Below are 24,037 nucleotides of genomic sequence, written 5' to 3' on the forward strand. Positions count from 1 at the left end.
AACTCTCACATCCATACATGACTACTGGAAAAACCATAGCCTTGACGAGACAGACCTTTGTTGGCAAAATAATATCTCTGCTTTTCAATATGGTATCTAAGTTGGTCATAACTTTCCTTCCAAGGAGTAAGCATCTTTTAATTTCATGGCTGCAGTCACCATCTGCAGTGATTTTGGAGCCCAAGAAAATAAAGTCTGACACTGTTTCCACTGTTTCCCCATCTATTTGCCATGAAGTGATGGGACCAGATGCCATGGTCTTCGTTTTCTGCATGTTGAGCTTTAAGCCGACTTTTTCACTCTCTTCTTTCACTTTCATCAAGAGGCTTTTTAGTTTCTCTTCACTTTCTGCCATAAGGGTGGTGTCATCTGCATATCTGAGGTTATTGATATTTCTCCCAGCAATCTTGATTCCAGCTTGTGCTTCTTCCAGCCCAGCATTTCTCATGATGTACTCTGCATATAAGTTAAATAAGCAGGGTGACAATATACAGCCTTGGTGTACTCCTTTTCCTATTTGAACCAGTCTGTTGTTCCAGTCCAGTTCTAACGGTTGCTTCCTGACCTGCATATATGTTTCTTAAGAGGCAGGTCAGGTGGTCTGGTATTCCCACCTCTTTCAGAAGTTCCCACAGTTTATTGTGATCCACACAGTCAAAGGCTTTGGCATAGTCAATAAAGTAGAAATAGATGTTTTTCTGGAACTCTCTTGCTTTTTCCATGATCCAGCGGATGTTGGCAATTTGATCTCTGGTTCCTCTGCCTTTTCTAAATCCAGTTTGAACATCTGGAAGTTCACGGTTCACGGATTGCTGAATCCTGGCTTGGAGAATTTTGAGCATTACTTTACTAGCGTGTGAGATGAGTGCAATTGTGTGGTAGTTTGAGCATTCTTTGGCATTGTCTTTCTTTGGGATTGGAATGAAAACTGACCTTTTCCAGTCCTGTGGCCACTGCTGAGTTTCCCAAATTTACTGGCATATTGAGTGCAGCACTTTCACAGCATCATCTTTCAGGATTTGAAATGGCTCAACTGGAATTCCATCACCTCCACTAGCTTTGTTCGTAGTGATGCTTTCTAAAGCCCACTTGACTTCACATTGCAGGATGTCTGGCTCTAGGTAAGTGATCACACCATCATGATTATCTTGGTCGTGAAGCTCTTTTTTGTACAGTTCTTCTGTGTATTCTTGCGACCTCTTCTTAATATCTTCTGCTTCTGTTAGGTCCATACCATTTCTGTCCTTTATCGAGCCCATCTTTGCATGAAATGTTCCTTTGGTATCTCTAATTTCCTTGAAGAGATCTCTAGTCTTTCCCATTCTCTTGTTTTCCTCTATTTCTTTGCATTGATCACTGAGGAAGGCTTTCTTATCACTTGCTATTCTTTGGAACTCTGCATTCACATGCTTATATCTTTCCTTTTCTCCTTTACTTTTCACTTCTCTTCTTTTCACAGCTATTTGTAAGGCCTCCCCAGACAGCCATTTTGCTTTCTTTGCATTTCTTTTCCATGAGGATGGTCTTGATCCCTGTCTCCTGTACAATGTCACAAACCTCCATCTATAGTTCATTGGGCACACTATCTATCAGATCTAGTCCCTTAAATCTATTTCTCACTTCCACTGTATAATCATAAGGGATTTGATTTAGGTTATACCTGAATGGTCTAGTGGTTTTCCCTACTTTCTTCAATTTAAGTCTGAATTTGGCAATAAGGAGTTCATGATCTGAGCCACAGTCAGCTCCTGGTCTTGTTTTGGTTGACTGTATAGAGCTTCTCCATCTTTGGCTGCAAAGAATATAATCAATCTGATTTTGGTGTTGACCATCTGGTGATGTTCAAATCAACTTTAGTGTCATATTATTGACACTATGTATAAAATAATGGGGTTTCTCTGGTGGCTCAGATGGTAAAGAATATGCCTTCCTGCAATGAGAACATACTGTACAGCATTGTGTAGCACCAGAAACTCTACTCGGTGCTTTGTAGTGACCTAAATGGGAAGGAAATCCAAAAGGGAGAGGATATGTATATATGTATGGCTGATTCATTTTGCTGTACAGTAGAAACTAACACATAAAGCAATCACACTCCAATAAAATTGATAAAAATTAAAAAGAAAAAACTTTAGAATCATGATTGTAATAAAGGTAATGAAGGTACACATTTATTTAATATTAGCCTTTAATGTTAACCATAAGCCAGACAGTCTTCCAAGATAATATATATATATATAATATATATCAACTTAATTTTTAAAATCTTAAGTACTATTACATTGGAGAAGGAAATGGCAACCCACTCCAATGTTCTTGCCTGGAAAATCCCAGAGACGGGGGAGCCTGGTGGGCTGCCATCTATGGGGTCGCACAGAGTCGGACGTGACTGAAACGACTTAGCAGCAGCAGCAAGTACTATTACAACCTCACTTTACAGTTGGATGACTAAAACACAAAGAGGTAAAGTAACTTGACCCACATTTAAGTTGCCAAAGACAGGATTTAAACCATGGTTGGCTCCAGAGTCTGGACACATAACTACTATGCTATGTGATTCCAGAAGCACTAGATTGTAAAATACTGCTTTCTTCAGTAGTGAGAAAGATTCTTGAGAACTGGCTTCCTAAAATTAAGCTTTGAAATTCCAGCACCTAGCTCCATGCCAGGTACATAATCCTGTTCACTGAAAAAAGAAAGAAAAAAAAAATAAAGAGTGCAGGAGAGTTTGGAAAAGTAACTATGACATTAACCCCAAGTCCAAGACAATCTGTTATAGAATGCTGTCTTCTCCTTCCTCCCACTTCCTCTAGAGATTCGCTTCTACTCAAGAATTTGCAGCATCTTCAGAACCCCAGAAAGAACTTTATTAAATATGTCAGAATAGTAGCTGGGGGCAGAGAATAGAAGGAAAAAGAAAAGGGAAGAAAGCATCTTCCATTTTCTTATAGCAGGGACTTCAACTTCTCCAGGGTTTATTTGTCACATTAAAGCAGAGTCTAGTTTTTAAGTATTTTTAAGAATAGTGGTTTGTTCATCACAAGAGGAATAAAATAGATTCATATAATTTCATTTTTCCCACAGAGAAAAAAGTAAGAAGAACTAAGTCTTACCGAGGTGTTAGCAAGTTCCAGGCCCTGTGCTAGGCAGGTTCTGAGCCTATGGGAGCCTATTATTATCAGTTCTACTCTACAAGTGGGTAAACTGAGGCAAGGAGAAGGTTGAGAAACTTGGCCTAGGATGACAGCAAGTATGTGGATGATCCGGATTTGAACACAGGCTGTGTGTCTATGGAGCTTCTGCCCTTAACTCCCAAAGGTGTGCATGAAAATGAGCTTTTAACAAACCTGAAGAGTGATGAGCTGGGAATAGGAGGTGATTTATCATCTGTAGTATTTTCCCATTTTGTGAAGGACAGTGAGGAGAGTCATGTCTTGATTTGGAAAAGATTTCTCCATGCATTTCACTCGGGGCTTCATCAGCATGCAACATGGAAAAGCAAGGCCAGGAAAAATAGCCATAAACAAGAGACACAAAATTTAAGGAAAGTCTGTTCAATCAGCTGCAGCTGCCATTAATTTCAATAAATATCCAATTAAACTCATTGACAGACAGCTCATAAATCTAGGAGAGAAACGGATCACTTCAAAGAATCTGGAACCTTTGGATGCTTGCTGAATAATGTCCTCTTTCAATGTGCTCATGCTTAATATTAATTTTAATTTGCTGAGTATACCCTGGGTCATTTGAAAACCTATGGGACTTCGTTTACAGGGTGCCTTTCCTTTTAAGAGGTTGGAAGTGTAAAAGCAGAGTTGATTAAAATACACATTTATTATAAATATACTGGCATGAAATTGCTTATTCTTGCTGACTTTAAAATCTGAATTCTCATATCTTGACCAGGGGGTGCTTCTGGTTTAAGGTGGTGTTATGTAACAGTTTGTATCAGCAGAGATTAGGCAAACTGCACAAAGTCTAAAAGGAAAGTTTGCTCATTTCTGTCCAACTTTGATATTAAAGCCATTACTCAGGATCAAATACACGTTCAGTCATTTTACTAAACACTGACTTCTGTGTTTAGCTCATCTGAGGCCAGAAAAATAGCAACTTTCATTATAATTTTAATAGCTACTTTTAGAAATTTCTGTAGTTCCTTAAGAGGAGAATATTTCCATGGTCTTTAACTGCAATCTGTCACTGCTCCAGGACTATGTTTTTTTCCAGTTTTCTAAAACTGCACTAGAAGTCCAAGAAGACCTCAGAGTGCATGAAGTCACTTAAAAAAAATAAGGACCCAATATAAGAAAAGACCACATAAATTCAGTCCTCCTTGGGTTCTCTGCATAAACCTGCTATTTCCCCCATGGGTTAGTCCTTGTTGTTGTTTAGTCGGTAAGTCATGTCTGACTCTTTTGTGACCCCATAGGCTGTAGCCCACCAGACTCCTCTGTACATGGGATTTCCCAGGCAAGAGTACTGGCGTGGGTTGCCATTTCCTTCTTCAGGGGATCTTCCCTACTCAGGGATCTGATCCATGTCTCCTGCATTGGCAGGCAGATTCTTTACCACTGAGCCACCCAGGAAGTCCCTGGGTTAGCCTTTATTGGGGACCAATTCCACTGGAGCTTCACAAAACCATTTACCAAGCACGGAAACAGTTATAACAACTGTTTTTATGTGTTCACTTTGACTTTTTAAAGTCATATTTACTAAAAATTCAGAAAACAAAATAAACCACCACCAGTGAAGAAGATTATTTGTTCTTATCTTCCTCCTTTTTTTTTTTTTTAAATTCCTGTAGACCTATAGAGGAATTGAAATGAAACATTTGGGTAAAAATACAATAGTTAAGAGTAAAGTTTTCCTTGATGGACATTTTTTGTTGATACTTAGGGCCATCTCCTTTCTTGTCAGTGGTCCCATGTACTATAGGGGCTTAAAGTCTAGACACCACATTTCCCGGACTCCTTTTGCATAAATTCCACCTGTGACTGGTGTTTGCATGAGACACACCAAGTGAAAGAGAAGAAGGTAGATGACACAGATGAACCTATTTGCAGGGCAGAAATACAGACACAGGTGTAGAGATTGGATATATGAACATAGCAGGGGAAGGGAAGGGTGGATGAACCGGGAGAGGAGCATTGACATATATACACTACCATGTCTAAAATCGGAGAAGGCCATGGCAACCCACTCCAGTGCTCTTACCTGGAAAATCCCATGGATGGAGGAGCCTGGTAGGCTGCAGTCCATGGGGTTGCGAAGAGTCGGACACAACTGAGCGACTTCACTTTCACTTTTCACTTTCATGCATTGGAGAAGGAAATGGCAACCCACTCCAGTGTTCTTGCCTGGAGAATCCCAGGGACGGGGGAGCTTGGTGGGCTGCCATCTATGAGGTCGCACACAGTTGGACACGACTGAAGAGACTTAGCAGCAGCATGTCTAAAACAGATAACTAGTGGAAACCTGCTGTACAGCACAGGGAGCTTAGCTCAGTGCTCAGTGATGACCTAGAGGGATGGAATGGGGGATGAGGAGGGAAGGGATATATGTACACATATAGCTCATTCACATTGTTGTACAGCAGAAACCAGCACAACAATGTAAAGCAATTATATTTCAGTAAAATAATGATACCAAGAGATTGTATTATGCCTGAGTATAAAGATATAAAATTAATAGTGAATCACAAACACACAAAAATATTTTAGATGAAGAATTTAAAACAGACATTGTGTTTCATACATGGGGAAAATAAATGACCTAATTTGAATTAACGTTTACTCTGTGCCAAATTTCTCCATCTCTTTCTGAATTTATCTGCTTTTTGTTGTCATTGTTTCTTGTTATGGTTAAAATAGATCTATGGCTTAGCTTATTACATAGCACAGAGTAGTTGTATAACAATTTTTTAAAAAATAAAATGAATGAGTGAATGGATGAAAGCTGATACGGTTCAAGAACCAAACATGTTGTAAAGTTTCTTCTAGCTTTTCTAGTCTTAGTCATTGGAAATTCCCTGTCTTGGGACATCTAGGAATACCTAAGCAACCTGGGGACTGGCTACGGCTTCTCATTTTTAACTAGAAGACTGCCATATCTCTTCATTCGTTCATAGTTACAAGGCTGCTGTATCCTCATTCCTTCTTTCTTCTATTTACTTGCACATTCATTCTTTAAGCACACTGATAATCTATACACACTGTATTAGGTAAAGGAGATAAAATGACGAACAAGGTACAGTTTCTGGTCCTTGAAGATTTCAGAGTCTAAGGCACTTCAATATGAACACTATAACAGCACACAATGGAACACAGTGCAGGGCAGGACAGACCCGTAATTTCTTATCTAACACCCCTGGGGCCAGAGAGGCTTCAGAATACATCATTCTTTTCAGATTTGGAACGATAATCTGGTGCCTATTTGATATATTTTTTAACACTCCCCATGGGGTCTGAGGCACTGTCTCAAAGGCACACACATCATACAGCAAAATGTCTGACTGTTATTATCAATTGGGAGAAATTTGCACTAGACTTAACATTAAAACTTTTAGTTTTCAGAACTTTTTGTACCTTACTCTTATGGATAAGGGGTTTGGAACATGTGCAACTCACAGCAAGGCAGTGCAAAGAAAACAAAGGAGGACAAGCTTTGGGGGGAGTGTATGTCTGTGCATATGTTGTGGCGGGTCTGGGGAGCTATTCTACTCTTGGGCATGGACAAAAGGCTTCTCAGATCCCAAAAGCTAAGTAGAAGTTGGTTAGGCAGAGGAAAGAGGTTTGAATCAGGCGGGGAAAAGACGCTCTTGCAGAAACAATGTGCTACACTAAGCCCTGTGGTGTCAGGCAGGATGGAATGCGAGAGCACAGCGCACCCATGGAACTCCCAAGTGGCGTGGTTAAGGAGAATAAGGCAAGCTTGAATCAGGGAGCGGGCATCCACCTAGCTGGAGAAATGCAATATAAGTAGTGCTGGATCCCATTCCCCAGAGATCTCCCTCTGAGCCAGCAACTTTGCATCACTTTGGGAACTGACCTTGGTAACTGCTCTTCTCTGGGTTGCAAACAAGCTGCCTCCCAATGGCAGGTCAGCAATGGTATGAGCTTGAAGCTTAGCCTCCTGACTAGTAATTTACTTTCAGGCTCAACATTGCATTGCAAACTCTTTTTCCTGTCTCCTTGGTAGACTAGAAATAAACTTTCCTAACTGACTGTCAGCTTTACAACCAGGCTCTGAGATAGTCTTGTCATCGGCAAGTCCTTACTGCTAAGGGTTCTAATGATTTACCCATTACAGTTCAGAGTCATTGAAATATGCTGCTCAGCCCTTTCATCACTTATTTTAATGACTAGATTAGATAGTTTTGGATTTCCATCTACCCTCTTCACCTGTAATGATGCCAAGAACCGCCTATGTAAGTTTCAGTCTTGTACTCATCTACAAATACAATCTTTGCCTCCAATTTCAGTTTGTTTTCAACATTTCTGTGCCGCTTTTTGAATTAAGTAATAATAATAACAGCTGGTGCTACTTTTGGTCTTTGAATCTGCATCATGTGTGTGTGCTCATTCTGAGCCACCTGGGAACTCCTTTGAATCTGGGTTCATCATAAGTTTGCCACATACTAACTGTAACATCCAGGTTCCCTAGTGGCTCAGTGGTGAAGAATCCACCGCCAATGCAGATGTGGATTCAATCCCTGGGTCAGGAAGATCCCCTGGAGAAGGAAATGGCAACCCACTCCAGTATTCCTGACTGGGAAATCCCATGGACAGAGGAGCCTGGTGGGTTATAGTCCATGGGGTCCAAAAAGTGTTGAACATGACTTAGCGACTAAACAACTGTTCAGTTCAGTCACTCAGTCTTGTACAACTCTGCGACCCCATGGACTGCAGCACGCCAGGCCCCCATGTCCATCACCAACTGCTGGAGTTTACCCAAACTCATGTCTATTGAGTGGGTGATGCCATCCAACCATCTCATTCTCTGTCATCCCTTTCTCCTCCTGCCCTCAATCTTTCCCAACATCAGGGTCTTTTCAAATGAGTCAGTTCTTCGCATCAGGTGGCCAAAATAACAGAATTTCAGCTTCAACATCAGTCCTTCCAATGAACACCCAGGACTAATTTCCTTTAGGATGGACTGGTTGGATCTCCTTGCAGTCCAAGGGACTCTCAAGAGTCTTCTCCAACACCACAGTTCAAAAGCATCAAGTCTTCGGCACTCTGCTTTCTTTATAGTCCAACTCTCACATCCACACATGACTATTGGAAAAAACGTAGCCTTTACTAGATGGACCTTTGTTGACAAAGTAATATCTTTGCTTTTCAATATGCTGTCTAGGTTGGTCATAACTTTCCTTCCAAGGAGTAAGTGTCTTTTAATTTCATGGCTGCAATCACCATCTGCAGTGGTTTTGGAGCCCAAGAAAATAAAGTCAGCCACTGTTTCCACTATTTCCCCATCTATTTGCCATGAAGTGATGGGAATGGATGCCATGATCTTATTTTTCTGAATGTTGAGCCTTAAGCCAACTTTTTTACTCTCCTCTTTCACTTTCATCAAGAGGTTCTTTAGTTATTCATCACTTTCTGCCATAAGGGTGGTGTCATCTGCATATCTGAGGTGATTGATATTTCTTCTGGCAATCTTGATTCCAGCTTGTGCTTCTTCCAGCCCAGCGTTTCTCATGATGTACTTTGCATATAAGTTAAATAAGCAGGGTGACAATATACAGCCTTGACATACTCTTTTTCCTATTTGGAATCTGTCTGTTGTTCCAGTCCAGTTCTAACTGCTGCTTCCTGACCTACATACAGGTTTCTTAAGAGGCAGATCAGGTGGTCTAGTATTCCCATCTCTTGAAGAATTTTCCAGAGTTCTTTGTGATCCACATAGTCAAAGGCTTTGGCATAGTCAATAAAGCAGAAATAGATGTTTTTCTGGAACTCTCTTGCATTTTCGATGATCCAGCGGATGTTGGCAATTTGATCTCTGGTTCCTCTGCCTTGTCTAAATCCAGCTTGAATATCCAGAAGTTCATGGTTCACGTATTGCTGAAGCCTGGTTTGGAGAATTTTGAGCATTACTTTACTACCGTGTGGGATGAGTGCAATTGTGCGGTAGTTTGAGCATTCTTTGGCATTGCCTTTCTTTGGGATTGGAATGAAAACTGACCTTTTCCAGTCCTGTGGCCACTGCTGAGTTTTCCAAATTTGCTGGCATATTGAGTGCAGCACTTTCACAGCATCATCTTTCAGGATTTGAAATAGCTCCACTGGAATCCCATCACCTCCACTAGCTTTGTTTGTAGTGATACTTCCTAAGCCCACTTGACTTCAAATTCTAGGATGTCTGGCTCTAGGTAAGTGATCACACCATTGTGATTATCTGGGTGGAGAAGATCTTTTTTGCATAGTTCTGTGTATTCTTGCCACCTCTTCTTAATATCTTCTGCTTCTGTTAGGTCCATACCATTTCTGTCCTTTATTGAGCCCATCTTTGCATGAAATGTTCCCTTGGTATCTCTGATTTTCCTCAAGAGATCGCTAGTCTTTCCCATTCTGTTGTTTTCCTCTATTTCTTTGCATTGATTGTTAAGGAAGGCTTTCTTATCTCTCCTTGCTATTCTTTGAAACAACAATCTAACATAAGGCAAATTATTTAGCCTGTTGGATGATTTCTTCCATTGTAGAATGAAATGTAACATAAAAAGGCAGATGGGTTGTTGTTAAGATGATGTATGTGATGTGTCTGGAGTGTGGCATGTGCTGGTTAATGCAGACAGGTACCTTCTATAACATAACTACCTCCTCCTGATTTACTTGAGTGTATGGTTGTCACACTCATCTTTTCTCACTGGGATCATGCACTAACATTTCTTCTGAATGGAACACTTCTGGGGTCAGTCAATGTGGGACAAATTAGGTCCTCAGAGAGGAAACCAGAACTTGGATGACAGGTTTCCTACAAGTGAGAGTAGAAATTCTCATTTCTTTTTGGTCCTCATTTTCCAGGGTTTGGGCCACCCACAGGACAATATCTAAGTGTGGGCTCCAGGCTAATGGTTGATATGATGCCATAGGAGGGAGGTCAGGTCCCTGAGATGCGCTTAGCTGCAGCACGTGAGACCATCTAATTCTGAGGTCTCCTCAGGGAGGGCTGTCTCACAGTACAGTCAGGGCCAACACTGCCTTCCAGCTCTGGAGTTGGACAGTGCATGGCCTGGGTCCCTAACGTGGCTGCATGACCTGTATTCATTACCTTTGTGTTCTCTGCGAGTCTCCGGTAAAGTCTCAAGTTCTGCTGTGCTCTAGGGAAGAAAATGAAAAGTCAGGTGTTAAAGGAGAAATAGCCCTCAGGAAACCATGTCTCCAAGGCAGGCGGATGGGAGCAGGATTGATTAATGAGAGAAGGGAAGGTGAATCTTGGGGACAAGGTCAGAGCCATAAGCTCCCACCCCCCCCCCCATCTTGTGTAGAGACACTACCACAGTCACAGTTTTGAAATTAGCAGAAGCATTGGTGCTTTCTTCTCAAACCTTCCCTTCCCCACCAAGATTTTTCCATTTAGTTCCATGAACACTTTCCCATTCTGAAACCTCACCTGCTTCTCTTCACAATCCTATGGGCTCTTGGAGGGGAGTTAGATTTTGTGTGTCTGATGGAGACAATTTCTACCTCAGCATCTTAGAGCTTATGAAAGGCATAAGCCAGAATAACATGATTTAGACTGCCTTCTCAACCTAAATTTGCTTTATTATCTGCACGTACTGCAGCCCTGTGACAAGTACTACTGCTGTATGTTGTTTTCTCTTTTTAATATTTTTTTTGATGTAGACCATCCTTAAAGTCTTTATTGAATTTGTTATAGTACTGTTTCTATTTTATGTTCTGATTTTTTGACCATGAGGCATGTAGCTCCCCAGCCAGGTAGCGAATCGGCACCCCCTCACTGGAAGGCGAAGTCCTAACCATTGAACCACCAGGGAAATCCCTATTGCTGTATGTTTTAGGAAAGGTAAAATATTTAGCAATCTGGTGAGTGCCCACAATATCCCAGTTATTCCCTATGCAGTTTGCCATCTTTCTGGAAGTGGGCTCTTTCCTCTCAGTTTCTATGCTGTGGAAATATTTTGAAGTGAGGGTTAGAATTTGTTCTTCTCCAAAGCCCCCGTGAATACTGCAAATGTTTTGGGGAGTTTCTCTAAGTAGCACAGAATTTAAATAAATAAAAACCTCTGTTGAAAAAAGATCTCACACTGCTAAACGTTCTTTACCGAGCTTCCTATAACAGTGGTGTATATCTGACTGCCCTCCCTGATATAACTCCATTTTCATACGTACAATAGGAAACGGAGAATTGAAACTGTTAGTTGAAATGTTTATTTTTTGTCATGAACTGTATTGAGTTTAACATACAATTTTATTTAATACTCATAATCAACCTACCAATATATATAAAGATGAGTGCTAAAGAAGTTAGTTAAGGGATTAATTTAAGGGATTAACTTAAGTTAGTTAAGTTAGTTCCATGGCTGTCCAGTCGTTAAGAGTCCATGTTTCCAATGCAAGGGTTGCTAGTTCAATCCTTGGTTGGAGAACTAAGATCCCACATGCCAAGGGGTGCGGCTAAAAAGTTAAAAAGGAAAGAAGTTAGTTAACTTAAATAAGGTTGGAAAGTGGTTGAGGAAGGGCACAGTTCCACCACTAATTGATTCAAAAGTCCATGCTTTCAACTTCTACACTTCTTTAAATACAATGACTAAAACAAAATGAATATAAATTCATTCTGAATATAAAAGCTGCTGTTAAGTCACTTCAGTCGTGTCGGACTCTGTGCAACCGCAGAGATGGCAGCCCACCAGGCTCCCCCATCCCTGGGATTCTCCACGCAAGAACACTGGAGTGGGTTGCCATTTCCTTCTCCAATGCATGAAAGTGAAAAGTGAAAGTGAAGTTGCTCAGTCGTGTCTGACTCTTAGTGACCCCATGGACTATAACCCACCAGGCTCCTCCATCCATGGGATTTTCCAGGTAAGAGTACTGGAGTGGAGTGTCATTGCCTTCTCCTTGACAAAGCTGAAAACCTCCAAATGAAGTTCAGCCATATAGACTTCATATTCCCCTTCATTATACAACTATCCTTTCACTAGTCATTAAGTCGTGTCCGACTCTTTGCAACCCCATGGACTACAGCCCACCAGGCTCCTCTGTCCCTGGAATTTCCCAGGCCAGAATACTGGAGTGGGTAGCCATTCCGTTCTCCAGGGGATCTTCCTGACCAAGGGGTTGAACCTGGGTCTCCTGCATTGCAGATGGATTCCTTACTGTCTGAGCCACCAGGGAAGTCTATGTTATGTATACTTTGCCACAGTTAAATTTCTTTTAATTAAAAAGGGACTTAGAAGAAAAAAAATGTTTTTTTTTTTTTTTAAAAATAGGCAAGTCTATCAGGGAACTCAAAGAGGGTCTCTGTAAAACTTAGAGGGCTAGTATGGAGAGAGAGATGGGAAGGAGGTTCAAGAGAGTGGGGACACATGTATACGTACATATTCATGTTGATGTTTGGCAGAAAACAGCAAAATTTTGTAAAGCAATTATCCTTCAAATTAAAAAATAAATTAAAAAAAATACGCAAGTCTAAACTATGATGCCTAGGTGATAAAACCCTAAAGAAATTCAAGGACACAATTAAAATTTTAAAAATGTAAGGATATTTGTTATGTTTGGATGATGGAGAGGGCTGTAATTTGGACGAAATGTATAAAAGGGCATCCGAAGTGTTAACAAAGTTTTAGTATTGACTTGGGTAGAGTTGTTAAGGTCTTGATTTTAAAATAATTCATACATGTCCTCTGTAGATTCCTTTATTTTAAAATAAAGATAGAAAATAAATCACATGTGTTCAGATGTACAAAGTCTAATAAAGAAAAGTACTTTCATTTGATTTGGTTACATTCCAGTTATGGATGTTTACTGCCAAGACATTATCTTATTTATAAATCTCTCACTTTTATTTATTCATTGGACTTATGGATTAATGAGCTTTTGTTCTAGAAATCAAAGATAAAGGAATGAAGAACGGAGACAGAACCTGAGTTGATTATTCTCCATTCCCCTGCCAAGATCTATTCCCCTCAACTTCTCTGATCTTTTAGCTGCTGGAGATAATCCCTATGAACTGAATCTTCCAGTTCCCAGGTCCTTTGGTTTCAATCTGGGTTTGGCCAGGAAAAGACCCTGATGCTGGGAAAAAGTTGAAAGTAGGAGGAGAAGAGGACAATAGGGGATGAGGTGGTTGGATGGCATCGTCAACTCAATGGACATGAGTTTGAGCAAATTCCAGCAGATAGTGAAGGATGGGGAAACCTGGCATGCTGCAGTCCATGGGGTTGCAAAGAGTCGGACATACCTTAGTGACTGAACAAAAACAATATCTAATAATATTGGGCATCTTTTCATGTATTTTGGTATTGAGTATTATTCTCTGTGGTGGTGCTGGTAGTGGTTTAGTCATTAATTGTGTCCAACTCTTTTGCAACCCCATGGACTGAAGCCAGGCCCCTCTGTCCATTGGATTTCCCAGGCAAGAATACTGGAGTGGGTTGCCATTTCCTCCTCTGGGGCATCTTCCCGGGAATGAACCTGTGTCTCCTGCTTTGCAGGTGGCTAGTTCTCTGTACTATACAGTAAATCTCTGTTGCTTCTCTCTTTTATGTATAGTAGTTTGTATCTATTAATCCCATGTTCCTACTCTATCCCTCTCCCCAAGTTCCCCTTTGATAATCATAAGTTTGTTTTCTATGTCTGTGAGTCTGTTTCTGCTTTGCATATAGATTCATTTGTATTATTCTTTAGATTTTATGTATAAGTGATATCATATATTTGTCTTTGTCTGACTGAGTTCACTAAGTGTAATACTCACTAGGTCAATCCATGTTTCTGCAAATGGTGGTGGATTTTTTTTTTTATAAACCCCTAACTTCAGTATAAACATGAGAAGAGCATCAGACAAACCCAAACTGAGAGACATGCTGCAAAATACATGACCAGTACTCTTCAAAAATGTTTAGGTCTTAAAAAATAGGTAAACCAGAAATTGTCACAGATTGGAGGAGCCTAAAGGTGCATGATGATTGAATGCAACATGTTACCCTGATTGAATCCTAGAACAGAAAAGGGATGTTTGTGGAAAAATCAGGGAAGTTCAAGTATTCTGTATTTTAGTAATGCTGTTCTAATGATGGTTTCTCAGTTTGGTAAGTACACTATGGTTATGTAAGATGTTCACATTAGGGGACCTGCATGAAGGGTATATGGACGTCCATGAGTTATCTTTGGGCTTCCCAGGTGGCACAGTGGTAAAGAATCTGCCTGCCAATGCAGGAGATATAAGAGACATGGATTCCACACCCAGGTCTGTAAAATCTCCTGGAGAAGGGAATAGTTACCCACTCCAGTGTTCTTGCCTGGAAAATTCCATGGACAGAGAAGCCTGGCTGGGTATAGTCCATGGGGTAGCAAAGAGTCTGACATGACTGAACACACACACACACATGTGCTATCTTTACAACTTTTCTGTGAATTTAAAATTAATCCAAAATGAAAAGTTTGGAAAATTATGATTGGTGAACTAGATATGAGTTGAAAGTTAAAGTGTTATGAGAGGCTGCCAAGGGCTTGAGGCACGTTGAGGGTCAAGGAGAGTGTAGGAGATGGAGTGAAAAAGACATTCCTGAATGAGAACACAGTGGTGGGATCAGACTGGAATTATACTATTTTAGTGGTCGAAATAAGAATTATACTATAGCATATAGTATAGTGTATAGTGTGCAGTATACTAATCAATACTCTATTGAGTTCTTAATAAGTACCAGGTTCTGACCTGGAGATCTTATTTACAGCATTTCATCTAGTCCTCACTTTGCCCACCTGATACAAAGAGCTGACTCATTGGAAAAGACCCTGATGCTGGGAAATATTGAAGGCAGGAGGAGAAGGGGATGACAGAGAATGAGATGGTTGGATGGCATCACCCACTCGATAGACATGAGTTTGAACAAGCTCCAGAAGTTGGTGATGGACAAGGAAGTCTGGCATGCTGTAGCCCATGGGGTCGCAAAGAGTAGGAATAACTGAGTGAACTGAACTGATCTAGTCCTCACAATAGCCTAAACAGGTTATTATTTTTGTCCTTATTTTACGGTTGTGGAAACTCAGACTGAGGGAATGAAGTAACTCTGCCTGTGCTGCTTATCTAGGTAAAGGACAGGGGATTTGAAGCCAAGTCTGTTTGACTCCTCAAATCCCACTCTAAACATTACATTTATTTTCACTCTCCAGCCTAACCAAAAACTAAGGACCAAAAAATAGAAGGGATCTGTTTGCTCTGTCAGTTAGCTTTGTTCCATGGTCAGTAGGCTATCTGGGCTCAGATGCATGGTCTTCTTAGGATCTCAAGAGGACAAAGAGATCCTAAAGTTTTGTTCAAGAGAACAAACCCCCCAAAGCAAGCATTTCTCAAACTTCTGCTTGTGTAATATTCCATTTGCTGAGACAAGTCACATGGCCAGTGGGGAGCCCATGGTGGATACATAGACTCTGATGAGAGAACCCAGAATACAACTGATGATCATTTTCCAGATTTCTCAAACTTGTGGACATTCGGACTAAAGGAAGAGGGGCAGTAGCACTTCCAGGCCTCCAGACTTCCAGCTCAGAAAGCTTCCAAACATCCACGCTGCCTGTAGGCCCAATCTTGAGTCTGGGTATTTGGACCACGTGGGTAGAGAAGGGTCAGTCAAAGTCCAGCGGAAGATGTGTGAGCAGGATGTATTGTGTGACTGCCAAAGTTCAAGACTGTCCACTGTGAGGCCAGCTGTGGGGAAGAGCAGGTGTCAGGAGGCCTCAGATGTCAGAGTCAGACCCATGGGCTGGTTGGTTTAGGAAACTTCCAGGCCCAGGACTGGGTCTAACTCACTCCTGTGCCCTGAGTAGGACCTGACACCAGGGAGGAACTGATGCGACCTTGTGTTAGGGTCAGTGAATATACGAATATAAGATCACACCTGAGTGTCTGTACTACATAAAATTCTATATGAAAAGACATATAAATCATTTTTATTTTAAATAATTAAAAAATTTAAGTAGAAAAGTTAATAAATTAAGTAAAAAAGAGGGACTCTAAAAGTGAGTCACACATTAATAAAATTCCCCATGTCTTACATCTTGCAAACAACCCTTCAGTAAACTTTGCAATGAATTTTTTTCTTCCTTCTTTGAATCTAATCATCATACTTGGGGATTTTTTAAATCTTTTTTGGGTAATTTTATTTTTTGCCACAAAATCCCAATTGAATATCTTGTACCTACACTTGTAATCTACACTTCCTTCTTATTTACTGAGTTTAAAATGGGCATAGGCAAGAATACCAAATATCTACGTAATATGCCAAGACCCTGATTAGCTGACAGTAGATCTTTAAATAAAACAGCCTTCAAACAAAGCAAGTCAGAACTTGAAGTGCCCGAATATGTCATGGGTGACTGTTGAAGTGTACCCACTGATTCAGTAAATTGAGAAGTCCACCCTGACAACTCTGATTCCAGATAGCAGCATCATAAGCAAAGCAGAAACTAACCAGAGACCATAGATTTGTGCTCCACATGCTGACTCAAAGAAGGGCACAACCACCACCAACACAGCAGAAGACACCAGCGCCTGGTAGCACTGCAGGTAACTGGTGTTCACACCCAGCCCATGCTGCTGGGCTCCTGTACACACTGGGTAAAGGATGCAGCTAAACAGCCAGAGCTGCAAACACAAAGTCATTAAACTTCACATCAGAAGAATTGGAGATTGCCCCTAAAATTTTCAGAAGCCGCGTTGAGTTGAGTACTCCGGTGAACTGCTTCTTGTGACAGATGGTCTGGATGGTGACAGCCACTGGTCACAGGGGCCACAGCTGAACCTGGACAGGTGCACAGGGTGCTGTTTCACAGTGAGAGCTGGTGAGGACCAGGGAGCCACGAGGAACGGCGTGAGGGCTGGCAGAAATTTGGAGGCAAAGAAGTTCAACTTCTGACAGATGTACAATCACACCCAGGTGGCCACAAGATGCAGCAGGGTAAAGTTCACACTGGGGGCTCTTTTTTGAAAATATGATGCAGATAGACACTAGCAGGCTGAGGAGAACCTGTTGCCAGACTCTGGGGAAGGGGAGATGGGTCTGCTCCCAGGAGACTTCCCACCCCCAGCGTGAGCATCTTTCCCCCGCACCACCCACTCCAGTGATGGACTCTTAGAGGCAAAACTTTATGATTGGCAAGGAATTCAGGCCTTATGGTAGGGGAGGGAAGGTGCTTTACTTTACAAGAGATTTGGAGTCCCTCAGATCACTTTTGCCTCCATCTCCTTTGCCCAGGCAAGGACTCTCAGGAAGCAGCTCACGTGTCCTGGGCTAGTGCTTTTTCGTTTTAACTTTTTGGCCAAACCATGCAGCATGCAGGATCTTAGTTCCTGATCAGGGATTGAACCTGTGTCCCAGCACTGGAAGCACTGAGTCTTAACCACTGGATGGCCAGAAAAGTCCCTTTCAGGCTAGTTCGGCAGAAGGAAATAACAAGGCAGGACGTAGTCCATTCCATCTGGTAGACTGTCACTTTGCTTCCTTTCAAGGGGGCCTCATTTCACTCCTCTCTTTAATATAACTGTTGGTGCAAAATATGTGTTCAAAATCCAGAGGAAAATCCTAAGCTGAATAACACATAATTTAACAGAATGCAGAGTCTGAGCCTCCTTCCTGAGAGTCATAAAACTTGGGCATCTCCAGTCCTGCTCTCAGCTTACTTGCTGTGGGATCTCAAGTATGATGATGGTGGTTTAGTCACTCAGTCGTGTCTAACTCTTGAGACCTCATGTACTGTAGCCCCCCAGGCTCCTCTGTCCATGGGACTCTCCAGGCTAGAATACTGGAGAGGGTTGCCATGCCCTCCTCCAGGGGATCTTCCCAACCCAGGGATCTAACCTGTGTCTCATGTCTTCTGTATCAGCAAGCAGGTTCTTTACCAATAGTGCCTTGGAAGTCCCATATATGTGTGTGTATATATATGGAAGTCCCATATATATACACACACATATGTTTTGTTTTTTTTAATTGAAATGCATATGTGTGTGTGTGTATATGCATTTCAGTTAAAAAAAAAACTATATATTATAATAAACTTCTTAGGTTTCTGTTTTAAGGTTAACTTAACTGTTGCTCAAGAAAAGTTTTTGGTCTAAGTTCAGAAAAGTTTTTGCTTTGTATCTGAATTAAATGTTGGTTACTATAAAAGAGTGCATCTCAGTCAAGGGTGATTTTGATGATTTGATTTGTCAGTGACTGGAGACATTTTGTGTTGTCACAATGCAGAGGGTGGTACTGTTCAATCTAGAGAGAGAGACCAGGGATGCTTCCAAACATCTGACAGTGCAAGGGCAGGCTGCTTGCAGCAAAGAATTATCTAGCCCCAAATATCATTAGTGCCCAGATTGAGAAACTGCCTTAAAAGACCTAGTCAACAGAAATATCCAGTAAATAATTGAATTTCCATTAAGGAAATAAAACACTTTCTCTTCAAAGAATAAACATGAAGGCTGGGGAATTCACTGCTGGTAGATAATTCTGAACTTGCTTTCTGTGCTGATATTTTGTAGGCAGGATATCCAAAAAGCCAGGCAAAGAGACCAGAAGAAATGGGGAAATTGATAAGTCAATCCATTTAACTCTAAAAACATGAAAGGCTTACTTCTGTGATTGAAAAAAAACAACAACTGACAACTGAGAAAATATTATTCATAGGACAGAAGTCTCAAAGCCATCCTAGGTTGCTCTGACTCCAAGTCAAAGATTAAACTGAATAAACCTACCACTTATCTTTTTCTTATTAAAATATTAACTATATGCTCTACTAGAAAAGGAAGCAGAATGCTTTAAGAAGAACGTTTTAAATATAAACAATCAAAAAGTGGCTACTTTAAATATCTTTATAAACTACTGAAATCTCAAGGAATTTTGGAGACCTTGAGAAGGGAGAAATTTACTTAGATCTGTTAGGCAAAATCTGTGATAAGCCTTTGGCATGGCTTTCCTAGCCCTGAAAGTTTTTATTTTAAAAGTTCAGTCTGAGACTCTATAAAAGTTTCAGCAAAGCAAAAAAGTCTATGATCAATTATGGTTATATAAGTCATCAGGCCAAGTTTATTGAGACCAGACCTATACTACAAACAGGTCTTAATTTGGTTATAATTGGTAAAAATGATGGTGATTTTAAGGAGAAAGATGTTTCAATGAATGTTAAATCCCAGTTTGTTAATGGAGGGTTATCTTCTAAGTCTTAGTTATCTACTAAGACTCATTTCCTGGATAGTTCTTTGCTGTTAGGGTATATTAATGTAAAATTGAATTGAATTATTAAAGAACTTTAATATTGGTTTCCCTGATGGCTCAGATGGTAAAGCGTCTGCCTGCAATGTGGGAGACCCGGGTTTGATCCCTGGGCCAGGAAGATCCCTGGAGAAGGAAATGGCAACCCACTCTAGTACTGTTGCCTGGAAAATTCCATGGACAGAGGAGCCTTGTAGGCTATGGTCCATGGGGTTTCAAAGAGTCGGACACGACTGAGCAACTTCACTTCACTTCAGAAAACCTGTATCCCTAGAATCAGAGCTCTCCAGTATGTTACCATTGGGTTTTTAAATGTTTGAGCTAAAGACAATTGGGACAGTTTGGAATTCTGTTTAGTAAAAATAATATCCCCTATATTGTTTAGTAAAAGTAATCTCCCTTCCTGCTAATGATGGGCTTCCTAGGTGACCCTAATGGCAAAGAATCTGCCTGCCAATGCAGGAGACTCAAGAGATGCAGGTTCAATCTCCGGGTCAGGAAGATGCCGTGGAGAAGGAAATGACAACTTGCTTCAGTATTCTTTCCTGGAAAATTCCATGGACAGAGGAGCCTGGGCAGGCTATAGTCCATGGGGCCACAAAGAGTCAGACACAGCTGACCAACCAACTACACACACCCACTAAGGATGGAGTGTGCTTCCCCACCCACTGACAGTGGACAGTCCATGTGACTCTGACCAAGGGAACATGAGTTGTCAGCACCCCAGCAGAGCCTGAAATAGACTATTGCAATTTTTTTTTTTTTTTTTGGTCTTGTGTCCTTGAGTGATTAATCATGAAGACCTTGCCTTGGTAGCTGCTGCCCCTTCAGTTTGGGACAAGAAAATACATGAGGAGAAACTGAACCTTGTCTCCAGCCTGGAGCCAAGCCTGGAGCAGGACCACTTGCTTTAACTTAGATCAGCTGAAGTACCATATGTCTGCACACCTGTGAACTTGATAATAAATGCCTGTTACTGAAAGACACTAAGTTTGGGGGTGGTTTGTTACACAACATTACGGTAGAAATAACAATAATAGAGTGACGTCTGTGTGATTTTGATTTTAAACGAATTCAGTATAAATGGGATTCTACATAGGTATTTGCAAATTCATTTGTCTTTCCCTATGAGGACAAGGACTATTCTTTCTGTGTTTTGAACTGCTGACCAAAATATATGTTTGATAGATCATGGAATTTGGCTGCATGTGTGATTCTCCAGGCAAGAATACTAGAAGTTGATTGTTGTGCCCTCCTCCAGGGGAACTCCCCAACCCAGGGATGAAACCCATATCTCTTATGTCTCCTGCATTGGCAGGTGTATTCTTTACCACTAACGCCACCTGGAAAGCCCATGGAATTGGCTACCTGAGGACAATCTTCTATCAATACAAGATTCATTTCTACAAGACGTAGAAATGTTAGAACGTAGAAATGTTCAAATTGTTAGAATTCTTTCCAGTGTCAGAGTGGCCTTAAAAAGAACCTCACTTAAATGCATGGTGGGCTGTGAAATAGGTGAATCTCTGTTAGAAAACAATTGGTACAGCAGTACTATCTACTGCGTTAAAAGCAGCAGATAGTACTAGGGAAATAATGAAGCTTCATTATTTCATTCTTTGAATTTCCAGGAATATTTCTTGCATTTGGCTTGTGAGATTAGGGATTTAGCAAAGAAAGGACAAAGTAGAGCTTAGATGGACAACTGATGAGTTACTTAAACACAGTTTATTGATTCTTTGTGATCAGAAATCTCATTTACATAAAATGAGGAATCATTAAATTGCATCTTAATTATCATCTCTCTTAATGTAATTGAATTTAACACATAGGTCAGTGGCTGGAGTGCAAAGGCACTTTCTTCTAGAAAGGTTTTAAAATTAATTTTCCTTTCTCTTCACAGGAAGGTGATGCTTGAGCCCAGTGTGAATGAGCAATATTAAATGAACCTGTGTGAGGTTTTGGCCAAGTACACTGCCATAGGTTCCACAAGCTGGAGAAGGTTTCTAGCTGTATTTAGGTGTATTCAGCTGTCACTGATGAATATTAACATGTAGAAGATAAACAAGGAAGGATATGGTATAAGCTACAGACTTTAATCTTTAATCACATCTCCTTTTCTCCTCATGATAGGGTGGACAAAACAAGCCTGAGAAGTAGCAGGCTACAGTTGAGATCATGAGAATCAGAGAATGCTAGAATTTGAAACCCTCTGAGAGGCCAGCAAAATTGGTCCAGCCTATCACCTAGGAAATGGAAACTCTCAGAAAGTCAGTGATATCCACATGTCTGTACAGACAGTGAATTCCAGAGCTGAATGGTGTATAGAACTGCTCTGATTCCTAATTCTAGATACTTCCCAGGTTTAAGGAAGAATGTCAAATAGAAAATTCCTGAACACAACACTCCTGACAAAATGTGGTCCACTGGAAAAGGGAATGGCAAACCACTTCAGTATTCTTACCTTGAGAGCCCCATGAAGAGTCTGAAAAGGCAAAAAGATAGGACACTGAAATATGAATTCCCCAGGTCAGTAGGTGCCCAATATGCTACTGGAGATCAGTAGAGAAATAATTCCAGAAAGAATGAAGAGACAGAGCCAAAGCAAAAACAATACCCAGTTGTGGATGTGGCTGGTGATAGATTCAAAGTCCAGTGCTGTAAAGAGCAATATTGCATAGGAACCTGGAATGTCAGGTCCATGAATCAAGGCAAATTAGAAGTGGTCAAACAGGAGATGGCAAGAGTGAAAGTTGACATTTTAGGAACCAGAGAACTAAAATGGACTAGAATGGGTGAATTTAACTCAGATGACAATTATATCTACTACTGTGGGCAAGAATCCCTTAGAAGAAATGGAGTAACCATCATAGTCAACAAAAGAGTCCAAAATGCAGTATTTGGATGCAATCTCAAAAACAACAGACTGATTTCTGTTTGTTTCCAAGGCAAGCCATTCAATATCACAGTAATAAAGTCTATGCCCTGACCAGTAATGCTGAAGAAGCTGAACGGTTCTATGAAGACCTACAAGACTTTCTAGAACTAAAACCTGAAAAAGATGTCCCTTTCATTACAGGGACTGGAATGCAAAAGTAGGAAGTCAAGAAACACCTGGAATAACAGGCAGATTTGGCCTTGAAGTATGGAAATAAGCATGGCAAAGGCTAATAGAGTTTTGCCAAGAGAACACACTGGTCTACACATGGACATCACCAGACGGCCAACACTGAAATCAGATTGATTATATTCTTTGCAGCCAAAGATGGAGAAGCTCTATACAGTCAGCAAAAATGACCAGGAGCTGACTGTGACCCAGATCATGAACTCTTTATTGACAAATTCAGACTTAAGCTGAAGAAAGTAGGGAAAACCACTAGATCATTCAGGTATGATTTAAATCAAATCCCTTATGATTATACAGTGAAGTGAGAAATAGATTCAAGGGATTAGATCTGATAGAGTACGTGATGTCAGAGGTTCATGACACTGTACAGGAGACAGGGATCAAGACCATCCCCAATAAAAACAAATGCAAAAAAGTAAAATGGCTGTCTCAGGAGGCCTTACAGATACCTGTGAAAAGAAGAGAAGTGAAAAGTGAAGGAGAATAGGAAAGATATACCCATCTGAATGCAGAGTTCCAAAGAATAGCAAGGAGAGATAAGAAAGCCTTCCTCAGTGATCCTTGCAAAGAGAGGAAAACAATAGAATGGGGAAGAATAGAGATCTCTTCAAGAAAATTAGAGATAACAAGGGAACATTTCATGCAAAGATGAGCACAATAAAGGACAGAAATGGTATGGACCTAACAGAAGCAGAAGATACTAAGAAGAGGTAGCAAGAATACACAGAAGAACTGTACAAAAAAGATCCCCATGACCCAGATAATCACAATGGTATGATCACTCACCTAGAGCCAGACATCCTAGAATTTGAAGTCAAGTGGGTCTTAGGAAGCATCATGACAAACAAAGCTAGTAGAGGTGATGGAGCTATTTCAAATCCTAAAAGATGATGCTGTGAAAGTGCTGCACTCAATATGCCAGCAAACTTGGAAAATTCAGCAGTGGCCACAGGACCAGAAAAGGTCAGTTTTCATTCCAATCCCAAAGAAAGGCAATGCCAAAGAATGCTCAAACTACCACACAATTGCACTCATCTCACACACTAGTAAAGTAATGCTCAAAATTCTCCAAGCCAGGCTTCAACAGTACATGAACCGCAAACTCCCAGATATTCAAGCTGGATTTAGACAAGGCAGAGGAACCAGAGATCAAATTGCCAGCATCCTTTGGATCATCAAAAAAGCAAGAGAGTTCCAGAAAAACATCTATTTCTGCTTTTTTGACTATGCCAAAACCTTTGACTGTGGAAAATTCTGAAAGAGATGGGAATACCAGACCACCTGACCTGCCTCTTGAGAAACCTGTATGCAAGTCAGGAGGCAACAGTTAGAACTGGACATGGAACAACAGACGGGTTCCAAATCGGGAAAGGAGTAGGTCAAGGCTGTATATTGTTACCCTGCTTATTTAACTTATATGCAGAGTACATCATGAGAAACATTGGGCTGGATGAAGCACAAGCTGGATT

The sequence above is a fragment of the Bos javanicus genome, chromosome 16, assembly GCF_032452875.1.
Source record: "Bos javanicus breed banteng chromosome 16, ARS-OSU_banteng_1.0, whole genome shotgun sequence".
NCBI lineage: Eukaryota > Metazoa > Chordata > Mammalia > Artiodactyla > Bovidae > Bos > Bos javanicus.